This window comes from Zootoca vivipara, chromosome Z1, assembly GCF_965207765.1.
Source record: "Zootoca vivipara chromosome Z1, rZooViv2.hap1.1, whole genome shotgun sequence".
In the NCBI taxonomy this organism is placed as follows: domain Eukaryota; kingdom Metazoa; phylum Chordata; class Lepidosauria; order Squamata; family Lacertidae; genus Zootoca; species Zootoca vivipara.
The window spans coordinates 73,157,118-73,171,350 of NC_142583.1; the positions used below are offsets into that span (position 1 = coordinate 73,157,118).

Consider the following 14,233-nt stretch of genomic DNA (forward strand, 5'->3'; position numbering starts at 1 on the left):
CAGTACGCCCTACCCCAAAAGCTTCTTCTAATGGAATCACAGTGAGTTAAATGTTCATGAAGGGGCTCCTCTAGACAGGTTCAGACTTCCTGGCAAAATCTCAGCACAGAGCCCATACACAAATTCACAGACCTAGCACACTCATTCACAGGGGCGGGGCATTTCCCACATGCTCAGGAGCACAGCCATCTCACAGAAGGGTCTTCAACAGGGTGGGGCTCTCAGCAGGCAACCAAGCGGCTTAAAAAACGCATAATCTTTATAAGGTGCCTCGGAAGCTTGAGAGGCAGAGGACTCCTCGGTGACTGAAATGCTGCCAGCGTCAGCACATGCAACCTTCTAATTAAAGAGAGAAGCAAGGCATGCATTTTATGGCTGCTCAGTGAACAGCATGATGTGCAAGGCACAACCACCGCTTGAGATCTGGAAGGCACGAGGCTGCTGGACAGAGAGCCAGGAGGCACAGACACAGAGGCGGGCAGGGAAGCAGGCCATGGGGCAAGGACGGTCAGTTTAACCTTTGCCCCTCCCAGACACACAAAGGTGGGCAGTTTAACTTAAAGGACACAGGGCTTCTGCATCAAGATTTCTAAAACCAGGCAGCTCCTCCTCCTATGTTGCCTCCCCGAACAGTATTCTGCAAATACACCCAAAATTCCTAGTCCATACAGAACTATGCTACTTAATTGTGGTGCACCGGCACCTATGGTTAACCTATTGGTATTTTAGGTGATACTTATTGATCCAATGTTATTGTAGTTTTACTACTGGGGTAGTTTGTTCACCCTTGGTCCCCACACTGCACTCAGATCTCACCCATGGCTCCTAAAGCTGTCAGGATGTGACAGTGGCCACAACCCAGGGGCAGCTCTGATTTGCTGGCTAAAGCAAGTGAGGGTAGCTGACAGGTCTCAAACCCTCAGTGAGTTAGGAAATTCCCCTGCATGCAAAGACAGGCTTTGGTGGATTGAGCAGACAAGACCAATAATGGGTCCAAGAAGGTGGTTTCTGCACATGCTGTGGAGGGAAGTGAGGGTCAGATGGGGCTCATCAACTTGGAAAGGGAGCCCAGCTAGAAGGAAAACTCTGACCCAAAACCTCCATTTCCTTGTGGAATATCTTCAGAGAAGAAAAGTCTCAGGAGTAAACCCTACACAAATCTGGAGCGGAGTCCCTAAGGTGGATGGATGGTGCATTCTATGGCTCCTTATGGCAACTCCTGCAGCCAAGCTGGTGCCAAAAGTATTGCTCTGCTTTCCTTTGGACCACATCACTAAGGCTAAGGTGGGGGGGGGGGAGAGTCTTGTTGTTTGGACAACCCAGGACCTCCAGACACACTGCCCAGGCCTGTGCCCCAGGAAGGTCCCTTTGTTGCTGCTTATGCAGTGCTTTGCCTTCACCCCGAGAGGTGCACTTCCCTGTTTCTTGATAGACACCAACAACTACCACTGTTTGCTGCTTTGGTATCATTTTGATGTGAAAGCAGTAAAAAAGTTATTTTAATAAAATCAATAAAAGAGAAAGCACTTTTCTGCTTAGTTACCTGGAGGGAATTCTGAACTCGCCCCAGGCAACCAAGATGGATAAGCTTCCTTTTTCAGCTGTACCTCCCCTCCCCTCCCCTCTACCCCACAAAAATAGATGTTTTCATCACTCTGAACGCAAACATACAGGAGCCAACCCACCCCTTGTGACATTTCCGACATGCCAGAATTCTGGCGTCAACTAACTGGGTTGTGGCGGGTGCAAACCTGAGCAGCTGGAATAGGCCTGGGATCCTGCTGCTGCAGCAGCCTCTGTGGAGGAATAAGAGCTGCCTTTTGGCAGGGCCAAGTTGAGGTGCCTTTTGTAAATGATCAGCCAGTCAACAAACTGAACGATTCTCAAAGCTATTTATAGGAGCTCAAATGGGAACCCAATCGCAGGTGGCCTCTTCGCTCACCTCACCCTTGACATTCCCACCTCCAACAGCTCTTGACCGAAACTCTGCCTTTGGGAAACACCAAGCCAGTGGGAGAACAGAGGCAGACCCTACTTTCCACCAGGACCTTTTACTCAGCCTTGCAAAAAAGCCCACTCAAGTTGCTAGTCCACAAAAAAACACCGACTAGCCTGTCTGTGCCTGTTTAGGGAGGCTTTTTAATGTTTAATAGATTATTTTATTTCATTTTTCTGTTGGAAGCCGCTCAGAGTGGTTGGGGAAACCCAGCCAGATGGGCGGGGTATAAATAAATTATTATTATTATTATTATTATTATTATTATTATTATTATTATAGCAATTTTCACTGGAAATACTTAAAAGTAGGGTTTCATTGAACAAAAGGGGGGGCAGACAGTTTTCAATAAATATCTGGCAGAACTTTAACCACAAGAGCAAATCATCCGACATCCTACAACCATGGTTACAAGCTTACCCACATCTAGGCCCATTGTACTACTCAAACACTATGTACTGTATATGTCTGAAAGACAGGGTCAGTGAGCCCCCCAGACTCCTCCTTGGCCTTCTGGCCCAAGATGGCGCCTGTTTAAGGTGGTAGGCCATCAGAAAAAGCTGCTCACCCATCAGCCAAGTGCAGGTTCACAGCCTCACCAGATGGCCAAATCAGCCAGGTTTGCAAAATCTTTAGGTTGTCGCACAATTAGAGCGCATTTCAGTCTCAAAATCAGATGTTAATACTCGTCCCTTAATCAGCTTTGAGCAATAACCAACAGAGATAGGAATCTTCAAGCAGAAAAACAAAGGGGCAGACTCACATGCTAAGAGGGCATCTGAAGAAGTGTGCATGCACACGAAAGCTCATACCAAAATAAAAACTTAGTTGGTCTTTAAGGTGCTGCTGGAAGGAATTTTCTTATTTTGTTTCGACTACATCAGACCAACACGGCTACCTACCTGCAGCTAAGAGGGCAGTCACACACTTGTATCACATACAAAAGTTGAGCAAGACTACTTTAGAAAGCAATGTAAATCATTTCATAGTAACCCTAACCCACACAATCTCTGGAAGTTCTTTGCATCAGTCTTTTCCATCCATGAAAAACTACAAAACCCTCAAACTTAAAAGAAGTTCGCTTCTTGTTGGAAAACATCAGCAAAGTTTCAGCAAAACCTATCAATAGATTTGGAGTATTTTCCCTGCTGCTGCAGTCAATAGTAGTAATATATTGTTGTTCATGTAATATTGACAGTCAGGAGTTCCTTTCCCTTGATAAATATTGAGGGAGGAAAATATGACTTCACAAAAGATTGCTCTCCATGATCATATGTAGGGATTTTGTTTTGTTTTTCGGTAAGGAGGCATTTTTTAAATGTTTGCTATGTTTATTGTATTTTTTAATGTTTCCAACAAGAATGCTGTTAAACACATTGTGAATGTTTTAAATGCTCTTCTTAACAGAATTGGCACCACCCCAACACAGCTATGGTTTCCAGTTGACTAAAAGATCAACCCAGCGAGACTCACTTGTGAGAAGGTATGGATTGAGCAGCAGAGTTTATTCAGACTTTCCCTACAGATATAATTAGGGTGGGGGAGGAATGCAGAAAGCACCACTTGAACCAAGCTGCCAAGGTATTGTGGTTTTGATAGAAATACCAACTCAGCGGTGTTTTTCAAATCACTTGGATTTAGCAGCGCTGCCCCCTTTCAACTGTGTGATGCAGCAGCAAAAAAAGTGAATGCTATTCTAGGCTGCATCAACAGAAGTCTAGTGTCTCAAACAAGGGAAGTCATAATCCTGCTCTATTCTGCCCTGGTCAGACCACACCTGAAGCCCTGTGTCCAGTTCTGGGCACCAGGGCCGGCTCTAGGTAGACCCCCGGTGGCGCAGGGCACCACAGCGCCGGCCCGCCAGGAGGGCGCCGCGAGCTGCGCCCGCCCGCTGGCCGGCCCGCCGGTTCGACGCGCAGCTGCGCCCATGGCAACCGCACTGCACCTGCCCGCCCGCCGCGCAGCAGCGCCTGTGGCAGCCGTGCTGCGCCCGCCCGCCCACCGCGCTGGGAAACGGGGCGGGGGGGGGGGCGCCGGAGGAATCAGTCGCTCCACGGCGCTAGGGGCGCTTAAGACGGCCCTGCTGGGCACCACAATTTAAGGTTATTGAAAGGCTGGAATATGTACAGAGGAAGGCAACCAGGATGATCAAGGGTCTGGAGACCAAGTCATATGAGGAACAGTTGATGGAATTGGGTATGTTTAGCCTGGTAAAGGAGAGACTGAGAGGAGATAGGATAGCTATCTTCAAATATCTAAAGCAGTGGCTTTCAACCAGTGTGTCGTGGCTTGGACAGCTGTTTATTGCAGCAGCCCTGGCTATAGGCTCTGCAGGTGAATGGTGCCTGTGAGAAGCACCTCTCTTTGGGGTGGGGGGTGGGGCAGCTCAGAGACCAGGGACAGCAGCAGCAGCTGCCCAGATGACTCCCAGGGAGAGGAAAGGAGGGCAAAACTCCGCAAGGGAGTGTTAAAAAAAAGGGTGAGAGGCTGCCAGCTCTGCAGGCAAGGGGTGACCTAACTGGGCTCCTGAGCCCCACAGCGGAGCCACAGAACTCAAGGGACACATGGACTCAAAAAGGTTGAAAACCTCTGATCTAAATGGCTGCCACATGGATGATGGAGCAAGCTTGTTTTCTCCTGCTCTGGATAATGCTGACCTGCCTTACTGGCTTGCAGCCTTACTTGCTTGCAGAAAGAACGACCACAGTCCACTCGCAGATGAAGGGGCATGACTTGGGGCTTCCCTTGTGCTTGGTCTGGAAACTGCAGTTAGTGCAGAATGCTGCAACGCAACTGCTTTCAGGACTGAGGGTCTGTCAGCATACTATGCCCACATTCAAAGATCTGTGTTGGCTACCAGTCTGCCATTGGGTTGAGTTCAAGGTGTTTCCAGTGCCCCTAAAACACAGAACTGCTTGGGAACAGATGACGTAAGGCAGTGGTTCCCAACAGGTGGTCCGGGGACCCCCAGGGGTCCGCGAGCTATGCCAGAGGGGTCCGCAAGATGCTATTAGAATAAAAAATATATTAAATATATTTCGTATGATAACAGATTTTTTGTTTTGGCCGCTTCCTGCATGAGCAGAGTCTAGCGCAAAACTAGAATTAGATAGAGGCAGTAGTTCTGCTGTATGCCGTTAGGTGGCGCTTTACAAACACGACTGTTTTGCAAAGAGGCAGCGCGCGCATTCTACTAACGCTCACCTCCCCAATATGCTTTGTGCGCGTTGGCTTCATTTGTGCGCTACTGCGCAGGTACCCTGTCTTCTCCATTCCCCTCCCTCCTCCCTGGCGCGAGCTGCCTCTTTGCAAAACAGTAGTGTTTGTAAACAAAGCGTTGTTTTTCGCGGAAGCTACAGTTCGCGTAGTTAAAAATGGACCGTTGGTTAAAAAGTGGTTTGTTAAAACGACAAAGGCCTACAGATGAAGAGGAAGAACTGTAAAAAACGTATAAATATAAAATATAAAAAGACTCTTAATTTGGCTCTCACTTTTTAATTTTAGGATTAGGAATTAATGGGGGTCCTTGTCACAATAGTGGCTCAATGAGGGGTCCTCGAGAAAATTTTGTTGGGAACCCCTGACGTAAGGGATCACCTTAGCCCATTCATGCTGACTCAACTGATTCGCAGAACAAGTGCCAGGTAACATCCATTCTGTGTTTTGTCAGGAGTTTTATGCCTTTAGTGGGGCAGCACCTGTACTTTGGAAGCCCCTGCCTATGGGCCATTGTTTTATTATTTTCTATGCCTGCTGAAAACTTTTGGTTTGACAGACCTATGCAAATATACATGACTGGCTACATGTTTTGCTGTGTTTCACTCTTGTTAACAAATTTTAAATCTTTAAAAAAAAATCAGATGTGTTTACCACTCTAGGCTCCTTTGGGATGAAGCACAGGATGTAAATCTGATTTATAAAATGTATAAACCAATAAACAACGCAACAGAGGCTTCAACAGGCCTTTCCCCTTTGCTCTGGAATGCAACACTCTTGCGAGACACACAGAGCAAAATTAGCCTCCAGGATGCTAACACCCAAGCCACTTGCACTGGATCCTAGCCTGCTCACATGCAGTACTGATGATGCCTCTTGGCTTCTGCTCCACATGGTATGTGATGTTGGAAACTTCCTGCTGAGCTCCAACGTCATATAACTTCCCCAAGATAAGGAAGTCTACCATCACTACTGTGCCTGACAAACAGGTTGCCGCGACTCCCAACTGAGAGTCTGGGAACCAAGGAAAGGCAACTAAATCACCAAAGGACTACACATATCTCATTGGAAAGGACACTCCTCTCGCCTCCAAGCAAAATGCTTCTTTAATAATGGGATACACACTCAAGACTTATTCCCGAAACAGATGAGTGCCTAAAGACGAGCATTGTTGATAGACAATCAATTTTTGTCACAAAGAAACAGAGCACCACCTGGGGTTGCAGCCATCTACTCTGGAGAAGCAGCAGGAAGACACACGTAGGTCAAATGAAAGGAAGGGTAATTTTCGCTTTCTAAAATTCTATTTAAGCAGTCTTGCAGGGGGACTCTGACCTGGCCCTGCTTACCTCACTTAGTTATTGGTGACCTAGAAGACAACACACAAAAATACACACACACTTAAAGTTGGCCTGCCATAGGCAAGTGGCTATTTGCAAGCCTGTCCTGTATTTAAATATTTCTTGGGAAACTTCCTGTTCCTAGTTCACCAGTGGGGTAGACCACGATCAGAGTAAGTCAAGGTGAGTTGCAGTTATGCCACTGGCAAAGCAGGACAAAAAATAGCAGTCCCTATTTATGCCCTTGAAGTGTATGACATAGCCCACTGAACCCTGCAATTTGTAAGTCATAATTAATCAACAATATGCCCATTAATATGGGACGCAGGTGGCGCTGTGGTCTAAACCACTGAGCCTAGAGCTTGCCGATCAGAAGGTCGGCGGTTTGAGCTCCCGTTGCTCGGTCCCAGCTCCTGCCAACTTAGCAGTTCGAAAGCACGTCAAGTGCAAGTAGATAAATAGGTACTGCTCTGGTGGGAAGCTAAGCGTTTCCATGCACTGCTCTGGTTCGCCAGAAGCGGCTTTGTCATGCTGGCCACATGACCCGGAAGCTGTCTGCGGACAAACGCCAGCTCCTTTGGCCAGTAAAGCAAGATGAGTGCCGTAACCCCGACTGGACTTAACTGTCAGGGGTCCCTTTGCGCCCAGTAATAGGATGTGTGGGATGTGGGCAGAGAATCATTTCTACGTCGCAAGGACATTTATGAGCTTCCTCTAAACGCACCAAGGCATGCAGACCTTCTTGGGAGGCCAGACTTTCCTGTTGCAGGGGTGGAGGGCAGGCAGTGCCCCCAACCAGCCCATTAGTTTCCCCAGAGGAGCAACTGACAGATACTCTTCCTACATGAAAGAAAAGTCAAGGGGAACAGTCTAGGACCCCATTTGGGTGCAGTGATACAAGCTCCCAAGAGCAACTAAGTCTTCCACCCTCTACATCCACTTGAGTTCAGTTTCTGGATCAGATTAGATGTAAAGTCAGGATCTGGCTTGAACTCTCCTAGTACTTCTCAGGCTGCATGCATTTCAAAATTCTTACTCTTCTCACCTACAACCCTCTTGGCAGGTCGGTATGACTCAAAGAGCAGAACTTGCTCTTCTGTATGCTTCATTGAGGAACAGGAGTCACCTACTGCCCTAAGCCCTAGCAATGCTACAGTGGACTGTATACTCCTGAGGGCAGGGACTCGTCTAATGTATCTATTGACTCAGTAAACAACCATGAACATTGATAGTGACATATAAAGAAACATAATAATTACGCAAGATGTCTCAAAATGACGCATGGAAAAAAATAGGAACAATAAGAGCTAAACCCAGCTACAAATAGAGTAATAAAAAGACCTAAAAGACTCATTCAAAAGAATATATAAAAGGAAGAAATCTTACCCACACTACTTTAAAGGCTAAGTACAAAAAAGAAGCCACAGACATTAGTGACCCTCCCAAGGGACTGGGTAAAGAATGACAGGCACGTCTAATGAAGCGCAACACATCTGCTTCTCTGCTTTGCAATGTTTGAGGCCTTTCACAATCCAAAGGATTCTCTCAAGAACCAGAACAGTATGGAGGGGAGAGAGACCAAGAAGGCTCTGCTCTACCTCCACTGTCGAAGGCAGCAGGCCCTTGAAGACCAGTTGCTGGAAACCTCAGGCGAGGCATCTGGATGGCCACTATGAAAACAGACTGTGGGGGGCCCTGGGCTTGATTCTCTTAAGAACATAAGGAGAGCCTGCTGGATCAGGCCTAGGGCACATCTAGTCCATAGCTGCCAAGTTATCCCTTTTTTTAAGGGAAATTCCCTTATGCTGAATAGGCTTCCTCGTGAGAAAAGGGAAAACTTGGCAGCTATGATCTAGTCCAGCATCCTGTTCTCACAGTGGCCAACCAAGATGCCAATTATGGGAAACCCACAAGCAGGATTTGAGCACAAGAGCAACTCTCCCCTCCTGCAGTTTCCAGCAACTGGAATTCAGAAGCATTGCAACCCCCAAGCGTGGAAGCACAGCAGAGCCATCCTGGCTAGAAGCCACCAATAACCCTCTCCTCCATGATTTTGCCTAATTTAATTGTTAAAGCCATCCAAGCAGGGAGCAAGTTCCATAGCTTAGAAACAGAAGACACAGGGAGCTCTCTCATGGAGATTCACAGGCAGACCACATTCTAGGACTGGCCGTGCTGCTGTGCAGCCAGCAGAAAAATAATAAAGATCAACAGCAACCCTACCAAGACCCAGACGGAGCAACTACACAGCATTCTTGACTGAAGGTTTGATCCAGCCCTCACAGAGGCAATACTGCCAATACAAGCAGGAGATCAATGGGGCAGGCAGATGTCCACAGGATCAAAGTTCTGGGGCTGACCTGGTCACTTGCAGCATATTTAATAGAGACAAAAAGACCCTGACACACTCTATATGTTATTGGACTCCAGTTCCCATCAGCTTCAGCCAGCATGGCTAAACATCAGGGATGACGGGAGTTGCAGTCCAACACCATCTTGATGCCCACAGGGTCCTCCCCTGGGTTTAATGGATCACTCTGGTCCTTGTGAAGTCAAGCACACCTCTGCAATTAGAGCAACACAGAGAATGGGGAACCGTCACTCTCCTGTGGCAAGAAAACACCAAGCCCTATCACTGCTTAAAGATTAACAAATCTGTTGTGGCAGGAGCTTATGTGGGTGCCCCCCTGACAGACACACGAAGAGGTCACCTCAGGAGGAAAAGCAGCAGATGGAAAGCCAAACAGAAAGATGTCTAGGGAGTGGCCAAGGCAGGCCTGAGAGAGCAGACCATGAAGCCTCTTCCTATGGATAGTATAAACAAATAGCAGATTCAGCCAAAGGGAAAGGGAACCGTACTTTTAGAAAGAGGAGCAGCTTATTGGCAGAGCATCTTCTTGGCATGCAGAAGGGCCGAAATTCCATCCCCTGTGTCTCAGGAGAGACCCCGGCCTAAAACCCTGGAGAGCTGCTGCCAGTCAGTGTTGTCAACACTAAGCTATGAGGCTTGCTATACGACAGCTAAACGCAGGAAGTCACCACCAGACTCAATATTTACATGTACTAACGTGGGGAAGTAGGAGAAAGTGAAGCAGTGCTTGTACCAAGCCAGACCATTTCAGCTACTACGGTACTTCCCAATCCGACTGCCTTGGAATATGTGTCAAGCCTCCCCTCTGCCCACGATTCACAGAACCAGGGCTTTGAGAAGCACCACACAATGCTGTGAGAGAATAGGTTCTGCATGCTGGTAGCCCCCACCCCACCCCACCCCATGCCCAGGAGCAACAGGGCCAGGTGGCTGGAATGCACCGGCTGCCTCCATCACTTTCCTCCGCCTGGGAGAGAGAATTTGCAGAGTTCAGCCAAGGAAGGTGCAGCTGCTCGCCAGGATGTTCCCGTAACAATATCCAGCCGTGTTGATACATGCTTTCCTGTGAAACCTGAAGAAGGAGCAGGGAGTGAGTCCTGGGGACATGCAAAGCAAAGGAACAGGCTCAGTTGCCGCGGGGGGGGGGGGGAAGCTACGCACCAAGCAGAGGCGCCCAAGACCTGCCCCCAATGGAGAAGGTAAGGGAGCTCAACTGACAGGCCAGCCAACCCTGCACTCACAACAGTCTCCCACCTGCCTCTATACTCTGGAGAAGTAGAACAGGGCAAAATATCCATCTGCTTCAACAAACAGAGACACTTACAAGGACCACCAAGCTTACTTCTACTGTATTTGGTGGCTACATTTTATTTCAATAAAAAGAGCACATGCCCAGCATAATTAAACCTCACAGTGGCTACAACTGAGGCACCAGTAGTGATCAAATCAAGAAGTCCAGTGGACCGGCTGGAGAGAGCTTGAAAGTTTCCACAGTGGAGAAACAGCAGGGGGAGGTGATGCAACCAGACCTAAGTTGGGGTGGAAGATTCCCCCTGGCTTATTTGTTTATTTAGTGGGGCAGGGTGCACATCATCAGGTCATCAGCATGGTCATTGGATGGACGCCAATTGCAAATGCAACATTAGGCATGTTTTTAGCCTTGTTCACCAAAAACAAGTAAAACTAGCATGCTGGATCAAATCGCTCTCTGGGGAAGCCTTCTACAACTAGGTGCCCTCCAAACATCTTGGACTACGACTCCCATCAGCCCCAGCCAGCAATGTGCTCACACCCCAAAGATAGGAAGCTCAAGGATGCAGAAAATCTGCTAGAGGCTTCGCAGAAAAGGTGGGGTCTGGGGCAGCTTGAAAAACCAAACGAACTATAATTTGACACCAGGTAACTCCATGTGGAAGAGTGGTCATGAAACCTGGCCTAAGCAAAAGTGATATTGCAATTCTTTTGACTGTCTCAGGGGTGGGTGGGGGTGTGGGGTGTGTGAGAGAGAGAGCTTGACTGATGTGGGGATGAATTCCTTCTTCTTTGTCATTTGATCTTAGCACACAGAAGCAACAGGCAATGGCATCCTTTTCTCATTTATTACAGTGCTAACCCACCCTTCCTTTAAGAAGCCCAGCAAATGACACTTCCCCATTTTGCTACTCATCAAGAGACCAAGGGAGAAGGTAGAAAAGGCAGTCTTTAAGTGTATAACCAAAGTTTTCCTGCAGTATTGGACCAACCCAATTTTATACTTAAAGGATCAAATAAGAGACCTTCTTCCTCCCCACAAAGGGCTAGATTGAAAGAGGGCTCATTACTCCACCCCTCAAAAAACTCTGCTTGGCCAAAGTCCAAAATGGCAAATGTTTGGACAGTGCCAGATCACCACAGCCCAGCAAGGAAGTCCAGGGAAGGATGCAAAACACCAAGAACAGTTCCAACATCTCATGGAATGGGGAAGAGCTCATTGGGATTAGATTCATGGGATTGAGGGGAGGCTCCAGCTAGTTCCACGTCCGTGGTCAGCAAGATGTGTGGCCATACACAGAACCAGCAGCTTTCCTGCATTCCCCTCTCAGAAGCTATGGCAAATCACTGGGAGCACCAGCGGCTTGGACTACAGCTGTGGGGCATGACTGCGTTCACCACTGTGAATCAGCACAGCCTCCTCTCGCCTTGATCCACTCCTTGTCAGCTATGTAGAACAACAAATGGGGCTAAAGTGGGGTGTGTGTGTGTGGAGGTGGAAAGAGATAGGCATCTGAAAAGGCTGGGCAATGCTGACCAAAGTTGTAGGTCAAGACTTCTCCAACACTGCCATTCCAAGCCTCCTAAAAGTTGGAGAAGCATCCGACTAGAACAAAAACTAAGGGCAGATGGCAGAGGCAGCAGTGCCAACCCCGTTCCCCCCCAAGGGCAAGCAGATGGAAGGAGGGTGGAAGGCCTTCTGCCACACTGGACTGTTCCTTTGCAGCATCTCCTCTTGCCAATCTGCTTACGTTCCTCATCCGTGAATCCCATCTTCCCCTTTTCTACCTATTCAGTTGCTTGGATCCTAGAGGATAGTGCGGAGCTGCCCACACCGTGAACTACTAGGGCCACAGACTCTCCAAAGAGCATCTCCCTGGGTAGAAACAGGTCAGGTAACAGGAGTGACTACCACCACCTGACCACAGACCTTCCCCAACTGGAAGGGATGTAATGGCTCCCTGTTCGAGTTGCTTAGGCAGCAAGAGACTTCCTAGTGTGCCTGCCTGGGTTGCACCTGATGGCTGCCTACAGCTAGGCTCTGACACCACCCTTCTGGCCTGGCTAGACTACTACTGCTTATATCTCCCAATCTACTATTCCACTCTGACCCCGTTGACCTATTCTATTCAGACGTCATGATAAATCAGGAATGAGGAATTTGTGGTTGGAATATATCTCCCCTGACCACCAGACATGCAGGTTTGGGCTGATGGGAGTGGTAATTCAACAGCATCTGGAGAAGCACAGATCCTCCCCCAGTCCTAGGATAAACCAATATTTATTATGGCAGTAACAAACTGCATGAGAAATAAAAAGCTTTTACTTCTGTTCTTAATTAACTGCAATTTCATGTTGCAGCCAAACCTGAAAGCTGTAATTAAACTTAGCTATTGTTCGAAACAAGCAAACTTCACAACCCATGGTTTTGAAGTTTGTTTCAAACAAACCATGGCTAATATTGACCAGAGTGCAGGATTTGGACACAACACTCAACTGTGATTAATGAAAAAACAGAGCTCTGATTTCCTCCTTGATTTCCACCAGAGGAGGAAAAGGAAAGGAGCACACAAATCCCAAGGCTTGCTCAACCCCTTCCTGTCACCATAATCCATGGTTTATTGCGATGTCAGAACCAGCTCAATGGCCTCTGCCATGCTGCGCTGGCTCAAACAACCTCCTCTTCTCTTACTCATCATATATCTACATATACATCTATATAGCTATATGTTTACACGATTCCTCCCCACACTTCACCATAAGGTCCCAGGGCAAATTATAACAATATAACGACAATTAAGTCTATGACTTTAAATATGCTCTCTGGAAGGCAGACTCCAATGAAAGTTAATTGAATATACTTACAAGATACTGTTGCAAGAAGTGGCCCCAAAGCAAAAGGTTATTTGACAGGTCTGATACAGCAGATGACCAAAAGATTGTCAGTCACATTATACCGACATGAAAGTTGCTTCATTATAAAGTCCTTTTGCATCTCAGCAGCTGCTCAGTTTGCTGCATTTTTTAAATTTATTCAGTTTGCTGCAGTAACCTTTTCTGTAAAAACAGCATCATCCCCTAAAAAAAAAGTTTTGCTGGACTAATAAAAAGCAAATCTAAAAAACACGCAATTCTCCTGTGATATTCCATGATAAAAGCCACAAAAGAATAATTAGGGAGCAAAACTATCTTCTGCTACTGTAGCAGAGGCACGACTAGAAAGGTCTCATACACCTGTCCCATTTGAAACAGACAAGAGCTGGGTAAGTTAAACGCTCCACTCAGACTTCATCAAGGCTAGAAACTCCATCATTAGGCCCTGATCCCAGAAAAATATGGTGTTTTATCTTGGTTAGAAAAGCCCTTGTCAAATCTGCAAAAAAACGGGTGCCTGAAGGATATTAACACAAGTTAGTCAGATGAGCACTGCTTACTCCAATGATCTTCGCTCTGGAACTTCTGAAGCCCAGAATTTGCAATGCTTTCCCCACCTCTTATTTCTGGACAGGCCCAGAAGCCGCCAGCGTTCCCACACTGTTGTGGCTTGCCCTTGCAAACCTGTCCGACACACACGCTTTGCTCAGGGGCCCCTTTGGTGCGTGCTGAACAAAGTACAAGTTTTTCTGGCTTGGCAAGTGTCGGGCTGCGCAAGGACTGATTCCTAATTGGATATGGGTATCCCCTCCCAGAAGCAGCAGCATCCAAGCTGGTGCCAGGCACCAAAACAGAGGCTAAGCCTCTCCCAGCTCATGCCACAGCACCTTACCCCACCCCTCGGACTGGGGCTTGCTGGCAAACACCAACACGTGAAACGCCTGCCAGTCACAAGAGCTCAAGGAACAGCGCTGACTCCAGACATGCAGCTCTACCATAGTCCTCATTCACAAAGGATCTGTGCTGGCTTCCAGAAGGGCATGATATCCGAGGAAAAGAGAACCTGAACTCCATCAAATCCACCCATCTCATGGAGAAGCAAAAAAAATGGACCCAACAGCTGCAAGAAGTGGAATGCACCCCTGCCCTGAAAGAATGGCAGATCCACAAAGCTGAGAGAGATTC

General features: G+C 47.6%; 1 protein-coding gene across 3 annotated transcripts in view; it reads right to left on the reverse strand.

Moving 5' to 3' along the window:
- PAIP2B (poly(A) binding protein interacting protein 2B) overlaps positions 1 to 14,233 on the reverse strand; it is a 36,245-nt gene that overhangs the window by 17,424 nt on the left and 4,588 nt on the right. The window contains exon 1 of one of the 3 annotated variants that reach the window (XM_035103688.3): positions 13,609 to 13,757. The exons of 1 other annotated variant lie outside the window; for it this stretch is intronic. The gene's annotated coding sequence lies outside the window, so the exon portion shown is untranslated. Of the gene's footprint in view, positions 1 to 13,039; positions 13,758 to 14,233 lie in introns of those variants that run through there. One more of the 3 variants, XM_035103686.3, reaches the window with a different exon arrangement.